Source organism: Nicotiana tabacum, chromosome 8 (assembly GCF_000715075.1).
Source record: "Nicotiana tabacum cultivar K326 chromosome 8, ASM71507v2, whole genome shotgun sequence".
NCBI lineage: Eukaryota > Viridiplantae > Streptophyta > Magnoliopsida > Solanales > Solanaceae > Nicotiana > Nicotiana tabacum.
Window position 1 is genome coordinate 39,481,397 of NC_134087.1, and position 11,205 is coordinate 39,492,601.

Genomic DNA, 11,205 nt, shown 5'->3' on the forward strand with positions numbered 1-11,205 from the left:
TGAAACCTAGTTCCCTTCTGAGTTAACTTACATGGTTATCCTAATCTTGTAGAATTCAGGAAATTCCTCTCTTTGGAGGCCGAAACTTCATCTTTTATCCCTCACAATTGTGCATTTATCCCACTATTAGGGAAACATTTCATCTATTCTAAACGTTACTAGTCTTAGACTTATTTGAGTTCTTTCAGGCTATACTGAGCTTTCTATAACTTAAAGAAATCATCAGATTACTTGTGAACTTATTCCCAAGGACTTATCCATTCTCGTTACCTTTTTCACTCATTTTTTCTTATCCTTCCTCCTGTCTTCCTAAAACCTTGTCGCTCTATCATACTTTAGCTTGCCACCTACACATATCTATTTATACTTATTCGTAACCTTTCTTCAACCTGCTTGCACCATAACTTTCCTTATGTTATTCGAGAACATCAAGCAAGACCACATATCACATTGGTCAAGGTGCTTAGAAGAGAAGAAAATTTTGTTAGAAGTTTCTTGTAATAACCTGCCAAACGGAGAAGCTACGAACCTTCATCAATGTTTTGGGTCTAGGATAAGTCTTTACTGCCTCAATATTTTGTGTATCCACCCGGATGCCGTCACCCGAAATGATATTCCCAAGGAAAGTTACAGAGTCCAATCAGAATTCACATTTAGAAAATTTTGCATACAACTTCCCTTCTTGAGAACTTTGAGCAGAGTACGCAGATGATCAACATTCTCATCTTCTGAACGAGAATACACCAATATATCATCGATAAATACAATTACGAACAGATCTAAAAAAGGCCTGAACATACAGTTCATCAAATCCATGAATACTTCTGGGGCATTGGTCAGACCGAATGACATAACTCGAAATTCAAAGTGCCCATATCTAGTCCTGAATGTTGTCTTTGGAATATCTTCATACTTAACCCTTACCTGATGGTACCCAGAACTCAAGTCTATCTTTGAAAAATACTTGGCACCTTGCAACTAATCAAATAACTGACCAATTCTTGGGAGCGGGGTACTTATTATTGATCGTCACCTTATTCAGCTACCTATAATCAATACACATTCATAAGGAACCATCTTTCTTTCTCACAAACAAAATAGGTGCTCCCCACGGTGACGTACTAGGTCTAATAAAGCCTTTTTCAAGTAAGTCCTTTAATTGTTCTTTCAACTCTTTCAGCTCTGTGGGGGCCATTCTATAGGGAGAAATCTATATATTGGATGAGTATCTGGTAGTAGGTCAATGACAAACTCAATTTCTCTCTCTGGCAGAAGACCCTGAAGCTCATCGGGAAACTTCTTATCTATAGGAAAGGACCGAATGGTTTGTAATTCTATTCCACATCCCAAATCCGAACTAAGCGATACATAAAGTCCTTTATGATCATCTTCCTTGCCTTGAGATAGGAGATAAATTTACCTCTTGGCGATGCGATATTACCTTTCCATTCAAAAACAGGCTCCCCTGGAAATTGAAATCGGACTATCTTTGATCTACACTTGATGTTAGCATAACAAAAGGCCAACCAATCCGTACCCATTATAATATCAAGTTCTACCCAACCAAACACCACGTACCTTATCCTTGTTTATTATCAAATCTATCATGGGCCATTTCGGGCCAAATCCATATATATATGTGAAAATATTAAAACCTAATTCGCATAACTAATTTAGAAAAAGGTTTATATACATAGGGGTCGACTAGGCCGTGGACATATCATACCCAAAATTATATACAGGATATTATCTGCAAAATATCTAAAACCCTGACTTAGTAACATTCCAAGAAGAGGTGGAACTCACCAACCAAAAACTAACACTTGGAGGAAGTCTATAGTAGAGGGTCATTGCCTCGTCCTATATAAGAACCTCGTTCGGAAACACTTCAAAGAGGAATCTTCATGTCCTTATTAGTTACCTTCCTCATCTTGGCCCGACTACTATCTTCTTCCTCTGCGTATCCCATAACATACACCGACGAACCTTGATTGACGGACCCCCAAGACTGTGGACTATCCAGAATCTCAGAAGAGCTGGTGTCTGCAAATACCTTGACATAGTTTTGAGCCTGAGGGAATCCCGGCTGTGCCAATCCATGTCTACTCCTCTCATACCCTGATCAACGGGCTGTGAAACTAAGGGCCTTGGTGAGATCGAAACTCCTCTCACCCCATCTATTGTCGGAATGGTCGAAACAACTCGAATGGATGATTCATATGGATCCTCCTCAATAGATACCATGATCTCCGATAGGTCTGAATCCAACCTTCTGACTCATGCTAGCAGTTGTAGTCTTTGGAGGCTTTGCTAAAAATGTAAAACGTCATTAGGAATATGAATGCTCATATTTCACGATCCAAGATAAGAAGAGATGATAACATCATATTTATACTGTAGCCTCATGTCTATAAGTGTGGTGCACAACATACCCTTAAACAAGACTATACTAGACACGGTCTGCAGACAACCCTAGGACAGAACTGCTCCGATACCACTTTTGTCACGACCCAAACCGATGGGCCGCAATAGGTGCCTGAGTCATACCTGTCAAATACCCTTAAGCATACGTCTAGGATATGAACCTGTATAACATCTGTTAATTTATGAGATGTACATGGAGGAAATCTGCCCAAAAGGGCATACATACATATACGTACAACATACGTAGGGTGAGCCGACAAGGCTGCTATAGATAACTATACATCTAAAAACTAGAAGCCGGCAAGGCCACATACTATCCAACTAGATATACCGTCTACAGACCTCTAATAGAAACATAACTGTACAAAGACGGGACTGCTCCATGTCATACCCAATACACACACACATATATATATACAAACGTATCGTTCCAAAATCAAAAGCAGCTCCGAATCAAGTAGAGCATGCTAACTCTCTCTAATCAGGGATCCTAACAAGGGGGACTTTCAATTTGACTACCTGCACCTGCAGGTATGAAACGCAGGCCTCATGATATAGGGCGTCAGTACGAAAAATGTACTGAGTTTGTAACGCATGAAAATTAGTACGTAAAAGACATAGATGAAACATGGAATATAGAAACACGTCTTTAAATTTGAATAACTTTATAATTCTGAAACGTTTATAATGTCATGCACGTGCGTATAAATGTCATGCCATACATAGGTATGGGTGTACCTAATATCAACAAGCCACTGAGGGCATCCCATCATATCGTCTCGGCCACTGTGGACAACATCATCAACATATGCCAGCTAATCAGGTGGTGGTGCATATATAATGCCGAAACCTTTTCCCAAATCCCATATACATATATTTACATATATATGTGTATATAACGCCATCTAGTCATTGGTCAATGCACATGAGTGAAATGCATGAAAAATTCGTAATAATCTCAATATTTCTTCCGGATAAACTTTTCCAACTGCGTATTATTCTAAGACCTATGAACAGAAAATAATAATAATTTTCATGGGGAATCAAGAATATAGACACCCCTAATAATTCTATGAATAGAGTAATTTATGGAAACTGTGTATTTGCTCATTTCTTCAATATAATTTGGACCATACCAAAAGAAAGAAGGGAGGGCCGTAACATACCGATTCCTGAAATTATTTGATCGAATCTGCTTCTGCGATATTTACACTTGGATTCCTTGAATTCTTGGACGAATTTGTTCTGCTTCTAACATTTTTGTGTACTGGATTTAATCTTAATTGTTGAACTTTGAAAGTTTGCTTCTGCCCAACGTTTTCTTGTTTGATCAGAGACAAAATTCTACTTATCATGAACTTTGAAAGTTTGCTTGTTTTTGTGTACTAAAGGCAGAAGCTTAAGACTTGTAACCAAGTCTTGGACGCACTACTAATTTCTTGCCCAAAAGAGACCAAGCGCTTAAATGTTAAGCAAGCTTTAAAAGATGACTCATTCTTATGAGTTATATGATTTACATGTTACTTTAGTATGAAGCATATATGACTATGAGTCATATGCTTAAGGGGTAATCTACTGCCACATTTCTTTTGGGTATAATTAATTAAGTTTTGTCTGCTTATTAGTTAACTGGATAATATTCTGTTACCCGATAATTAATCAATTATCCGTATAATTTAAAAATTACCACAAATTACTTAAAATTCTATTTATTTTTAAAATACTTCATATGTATCTTATATATTATACTACCGTGGTCATATGGTTCCTTGTATGGTACTAGTTCATAATTATTGAGTATTTATCGCTCAACCCGTATTTTATTCCAAATTGGCCACTTTCAATGAAACTCGTTTTCTTTAATCCATGTACCACTTTTATCATTTATAAAACTTATTTATCGCTTGTTATAAATAGAGTAAATGAGTTAATGTCAATATGATCTCATCCCCGAGTCTACGTCGATTAACTGAAAAGAAAATTTTAACGTACGAAAACGCGAGATGTAACAGCTGGCCCCCGCCGGTCTGTGCCAAAACACCAGGCTGAACTACCCCAACTGGCTGAGCTACTGGAGTCTGAAACTGGGGAGCCATCTGCTCCGGAGTGCGAGTAGCAAGAGCCTGGGCTCCTCCTCCAGCCTGAGAGACTGCTGGTGCTACAGAAAGCAAGCCTGCCTAGGGGACACTCTCCATAAGGCCCACTAGACGGACCAGAGCATCTTGAAGTACCGGGGTGGCGATGAACCCCTTTGGTACCTGAGATAGTCCTGCTGGAACTGTCTAGACTGGAACCTCATCGCCAAACTCAACCTGAGGCTCCGCCGCTGGTGTTGCTGCTCGAGCTCTAGGTTGAGCCCTGTCTCTTCCTCGGACCCTAGTATGACCTCCTCTACACCTTGCACGAACTGCTAATGGGGGCTCGGGCCGCTGGTTAGCTGATGAAGCGGTATGTGTCCTAACTATCTGCGAAAGAACAGAGTGGAAATTCAATTAGTATTGAGAAACTAAGTCGCATGACAGGAAAGAATAGATGTTAAGTTTTTCCTAACTCTGTAGCCTCTGGGGATAAATACAGACGTCTCCGTACTGATCCCTCAGACTCTACTAAGCTTGTCCGTGAATTGTGAACCTAAGCAACCTAGAGCTCTGATACCAACTTGTCACGACCCGAATTTCCCACCTCAGGAGTCGTGATGGCGCCTACTAATGAAAGCTAGGCAAGCCGAGAGTTACAAGTTTTATTACCGCTTTTACATAGCCTTTTTAACAGTTCAATATAACAGGCAATCAACATCGGAATAACATAATAATAAAATAAATGCGGAAGACAAAATCTGATAATATCACCAAATACTAATACGGAAATCCAAATACAACTCTACCTAGAATTTAGTGTCACAATGTCATGGACTATCTACAAATACTACAAACAGCAGTCTGAATGAAAGATACAAATCTGTCTTGGAACTACATAAAAATAGAATGAAAAGATAGAAAGGGACGCCAAGGCCTGTGGACGTCTGCAGGACTACCTCGGGTCTCCGCCGCTGGTCTAATGGTAGCAACCTCACTGTGGTCCAAAAACTCCAGCACCGAGATCTGCATATAGTGCAGAGTGTAGTATCAGCACAACCGACCCCATGTGCTGGTATGTCGAGCCTAACCTCGGCGAAGTAGTGACGAGGCTAGGTCAAGACTATCAAATAAACTTGTGCAGTTATATCATGTACAACAAGTAATAATGACAGAAACTAGCAGTTAAATATGAGAAGGGGAAACATGCTCGGGGGAATATCATGTACATACAGAAATTAAGTAAAAGCATACATAACACCAAAATTCAACTATAAGCAAGAATAAGGAAATCGATGACCAGTGCACGACATCACCCTCTATGCTTTTACTCTCGTTCTCACCATAAGAATCAATATATTCGGCACGACATCACTCTTCGTGCTTTTACTCACAAAAATCATGGCACAACATTATCCGTCATACATTATCACTCATATCATGGCATAACATCACCCTTTGTGCCTTTACATTTGTAATATCGACACGGCATCACCCTTTGTGCATTACCACTCACTCACAAATATCGCACACGACATCACCCTTCATGCTTTTACACTCTTCCTTACCCAAGCAACAATCACAAAGCAATTCAGGCAAGGGAATCAATAAAATCACAATAGAATCCCGGCAAGGGAACAATAGTATAACAATAATATCCCGGCAAGGGAAATAATATTAAAAGCAATAACATTCCGGCAAGGGAGACAATATCATAAACCTATTCTCTTTTCCACAAATACTTCACAACTCAATTCCCAACTTAAGCCAACGCTCTATAATGTTCAATTACCAAGAATACTTCCATATGCCTTGTTCAACACTAGAAATCATCATATAGAGCAAGGACAAAATAAAATGGAGTCATGTCAATTATAGTATAAGACTCACGGGCATGCTTGACAACGACATATAGATACTCGTCACCACATCTATACGTCGTACTCAACAATTAATGCATAGCAAATAAGACCAAGACTCATATTCCCTCAAGCTAAGGTTAGACAAAATACTTACCTCAATGCCACGAACACAATCAAGCCTCAACTACCGCTTTACCTCTTGACTCCACTACCAAACCACTTGTATCTAGCCACAATTTACTTAATAACATTAATAAATGCTAAATAAATCAATTCTAATTCATGAAAATAGGTTTTCCAATGATTTCTCTAAAAAGTCAAAAATCGAACCCAGGCCCAAATGGTCAAAACCTGAGGTTCGAACCAAAATCTGATTACCCATTCACTCACGAACCCAAATATATAATTTATTTTGAAATCAGATCTCAAATCAAGGTCCAAATCCCCAGAAATTGAAAATCCTAAGTTCTACCCAAAAACACCCAATTTTTACATGAAAACCCTTGATTTTGAATTGAAATCATGTGAAAAGATATTATAGATTGAAGAAAATGAGTTAGAAATGACTTATAATTGATTTGGAGACAAACGTTTCTTTAGAAAATCGCCCAAGAGAGCTTAGGGTTTGAGAGAGTTTGAAAAATAAAGAATTTTCGTCTAAGTTATAATTTGCACAGGTGTAGATATCGCATTTGCGAAGTCAGGTTTGCAAATGCGAACTCGTAAATGCGGCCCAGGCTTCGCAAATGCAAAGGTAGGACTGCCCCTGCTTTTTTCACAAACACGAACAACCGTTCGCAGTTGCGGTACCTTCTATGGTCGCATTTGCAATTGTGAAGCCTGCATACCTGCAATACACTAGCAGTTTTTCTAAGTCCAATTTCACCCCGTGGCCTATCCAAAACTCACCCGAGCCATCGGGGCTCCAAACCAAACATGAACGCAAGTCCAAAAATATCATACAGACTTGCTCGTATGATCAAATCATCAAAATAACATCAACAACTATGAATTAAACCTCAAATTCATGAAATCACTCAACAACATCAAAATTTCCATTTTCTCAAATAAAGGTCCGATTTATGCTAAACGAACTCCAATTCTTACCAAACTTCACAGATTCAACTTAATTATTATATAAGACATGTACCGGGCTCCGAAACTAAAATACGGCCCCGATACCATCAATTTCAAACATCTTTACATTTCCAAAACTCTTATAATTTCAGTTAAACAATTTCTTTCAAAAATTCATTTCTCGGGCTTGGGACCTCGGAATTCGATTCCAGGCATACATCCATGTCCCATATTTTACTACAGACCCTACGAGACCATCGGATCATGGGTCCAGTTCCGTTTACCAAGAATGTTGACCAAAGTCAACTTTAATTAATTTTAAAAACCAATTTCTTTATTTATCTTAGATTTCAGTCCGGACTGCACACGCAAATTGAGGTGAGACAAAAAGTGGTTTTTAAGGCCGAGAACACAGAATTTACTTTCAAAACGAGTGATGACCTTTTGGATCATCACAATGGAGGAAGAAGAAGAGGACTTCGCAGCCGAAGAGATAGAAGATATATGCGGAGCTCTGAAACAAATGCTATATGAATCCGACATGGTCCAACCATGGAAAGGCACAGGTTGTGCCTAGGTGCAATACATGGGACCCAATTTCAAGCTCCAGAACTAGGAGGCTACCTCATTCCCCGTCAGGCAGGAATACCGGTAGTTTAGTATTTCTTTCATTTCTGTATTATGAGTTATTTCAGTGTGTAACTTGAATATTTTACTTTGCTATCTTTAAATTTTGATGTAAACCAATTTATCTTTTAATTAAATGAAATGAAATCAATATTTTATCGTTAATAGATGTCTCTTTTTCTTTTTTTGAATTTGCTATTTTTCTTATCTCTTTCTTTTCAGTTCTAATAATACAGGCTTTAATAACATGACATGCTTGTGGACTTTGCGCCCAAATCCTAAAATGTCATTTAATTTTGAAATAATGAATCAAGAGCCGGAATATCATGAAGATGAGGATTTTAGGAAAATAAACAGAGAATTGGAACAATTTGAGAATAAGCCTAAGCTAAACATAAATGAAACTAAGCCAGTTAATTTGGGAAATTCAGAAGGGATCCGAGAAACCAAGATAAGCATTCACACTGATAAGAGAACTAGAGATGCCTTGATCCAACTTTTGTTTGAATTCAAAGACGTGTTGTATGGTCTTATAATGATATACCCGGGTTGAGTGTTGATTTGGTGGTACACAAACTGCCTACCTATCCCGGTTACCCCCTGTCCAGCAGAAGCAAAGAAAGTTCAAAACTGACATCAGTGATAAGATTAAGGAAGAAGTCATAAAACAATTAAAAGCTAGTGTGATCTGAGTGGTCTGATAGACACATGGCTGGCTAATGTGGTACCGTTGGCAGAAAGACAGAAAAGCCCGAGTTTGTATCTATTATCGAGATTTGAACAAGGCGAGTCCCAAAGAAAATCTTTCCATTGCCAAATATCCACATTTTTATTGGCTATTGTTCTAAACACGAGATACATTCTTTTGGGGATTGTTATGTTGGGTATCACCAAGTTCTGATGGATGAAGAAGATGCAGAAACAACTCCTTTTACCACACCTTGGGGCATTTACTGTTATAGGGTCATGCCATTTGGTCTGAAAAATGCCATGGCAACCTATATGAGAGTTATGATTGCCATCATTCATGACATGATACATCAGGAGATTGAGGTATATATGGATGATATGATCATCAAATCTAGAATGCAAGAAGACCATATGCGATATCTGAGAAAATTCTTTGAGAGGTTGCGCAAGTATGATTTGAAGTTTAACCCAGCTATATGTGCATTTAGTGTTCCGTCTGGGAAACTCTTGGGGTTTATAGACAGTCGGAGGGGTATAAATTTGATCCGACAAAGATAAAGTCTATTTGGGATTTTTCACCTCCGAAGAGCAAGAAAGAGGTCATGAGTCTGCTAGGGAGGTTGAATTACATCAGCAGATTCATCACTCAACTTACCACCACTTGTGAGCCCATATCAAGCCGTTGAAAAAAGACGCGACAATCAAATCGATAGAGGAGTGTCAAGATGCTTTTGACAACATCAAAGAATATCAGTCAAATTCGTTGGTGTTGGTTCCGTCTGAATCAGGAAGACCTTTGTTTTCATATTTTACCATTCTTTTAGATGTTCCCTAGGGTAACACGATGTAACTGGAAAGAGAGAACAAGACATATATTATCTGAGCAAGAAGTTCACCAATTATGAAGTCAAGTGCACTTTGTTGGAAAGAACTTGTTGCGCAATAACTTGGGTCGCCCAAAAGCTGAGATATTACTTGCTGGCATACACAACATATCTCATAACCATGATGGATCTTTGAAGTATATATTCCAAATGCTGATGCCTACGAGAAGGATAGCAAAGTGGAAGATCTTTCTCACCATGTTCGACATTATCTATGTCACTCACACGGCAATGAAGGCTCAAGCCTTGGAGGATATTCTAGTTGAGAACCTGGCCGATGATGAATACCAACTCTTAAGCACTTTTTGGATGAGGAAGTAAACTTAGTTGAAGTGATTCCATAGAACATCAATGCTTTGAAAATGCTCTTTTATAGGGCTGTAAATATAAAAGGTGTAGGGATTGGGGCAATTCTGATCACACACAGGTCAACATTATCCGGCTACGACCCGACTTTGGTTCTTTTGCACAAACAACACTACCCAGTATGAAGTCTGCATCATGGGCATGAACATGGCGGTTGATCTGGATGTACAAGAGTTATTAATCATGGGGGATTCTGATGTAATTATTCGGCAAACCCAAGGCAAGTGGGAAACTCTAGAAATCAAGCTTATCCCATACAGGTAACATGTGGAAGATCTCAATTAACGATTTAAATCCATCGAGTTCAAGTATATTCCCCAATTCCACAATGAGCTAGCTGATGCACTAGTTACATTGGCCTCAATGATGTCGTACCCGGGTAATGCTCATATTAACCCATTGGAAATTTAGTTTCGAGAAAAGCATGGGTATTGTAACACAATTGAAATAGAGCCAGATGGTGAGACATGGTATCATGATATCAAAAGGTTCTTGAAAACAAAAAAAAATATCCCAAGAAGGCTAGCGAGGATCAAAAGAGAACTATCAGAAGGCTTGCTAAGAGTTTCTTTTTGAGTGATTCCCTGTACAAAAGGACTCCAGATCTAAATCTGTTGAGGTGTGTAGATTCTCAAGAAGCTTATAGGATCATGAATGAAGTTCATTTGGGAGTATGTAGGCCTCACATGAACTAGTATGTCCTTGCAAAGAAAATCCTCCAGGCAGGGTATTACTGGATGATCATGGAAAAAGATTGTTTCAGTTTTGCCTGGAAATGCTTGTCAGACACATAGTGAACTAATTCATTCACCACCTTTAGAGTTTCATCCTATGTCAGCACCTTGGTAGTTTGTTGCCTGGGGCATGGATGTAATTGGGCCAATCGATCCGAAATCTTCAAATGGGCACAAGTTCATCTTGGTTGCTATTGATTATTTCATAAAGTGGGCCAAAGCTGTCACTTTCAAAGCCGTCACTAAGAAAGAGTTGTGAATTTCGTGCATTCCAACATCATTTGTTATTTTGGTATTCCTAAAACTATCATTATGGGCAATGACACAGAATTGAACAGTAACTTGATAAGGGAGGTATGTGAGCAATTTAAAATTACGCATCGCAAGTCCACTCCTTATCGGCCGTAAGCTAATGGGGCTATTGAAGCTGCAAGCAATAACATTAAAAAGATTCTCAAAAAAATGG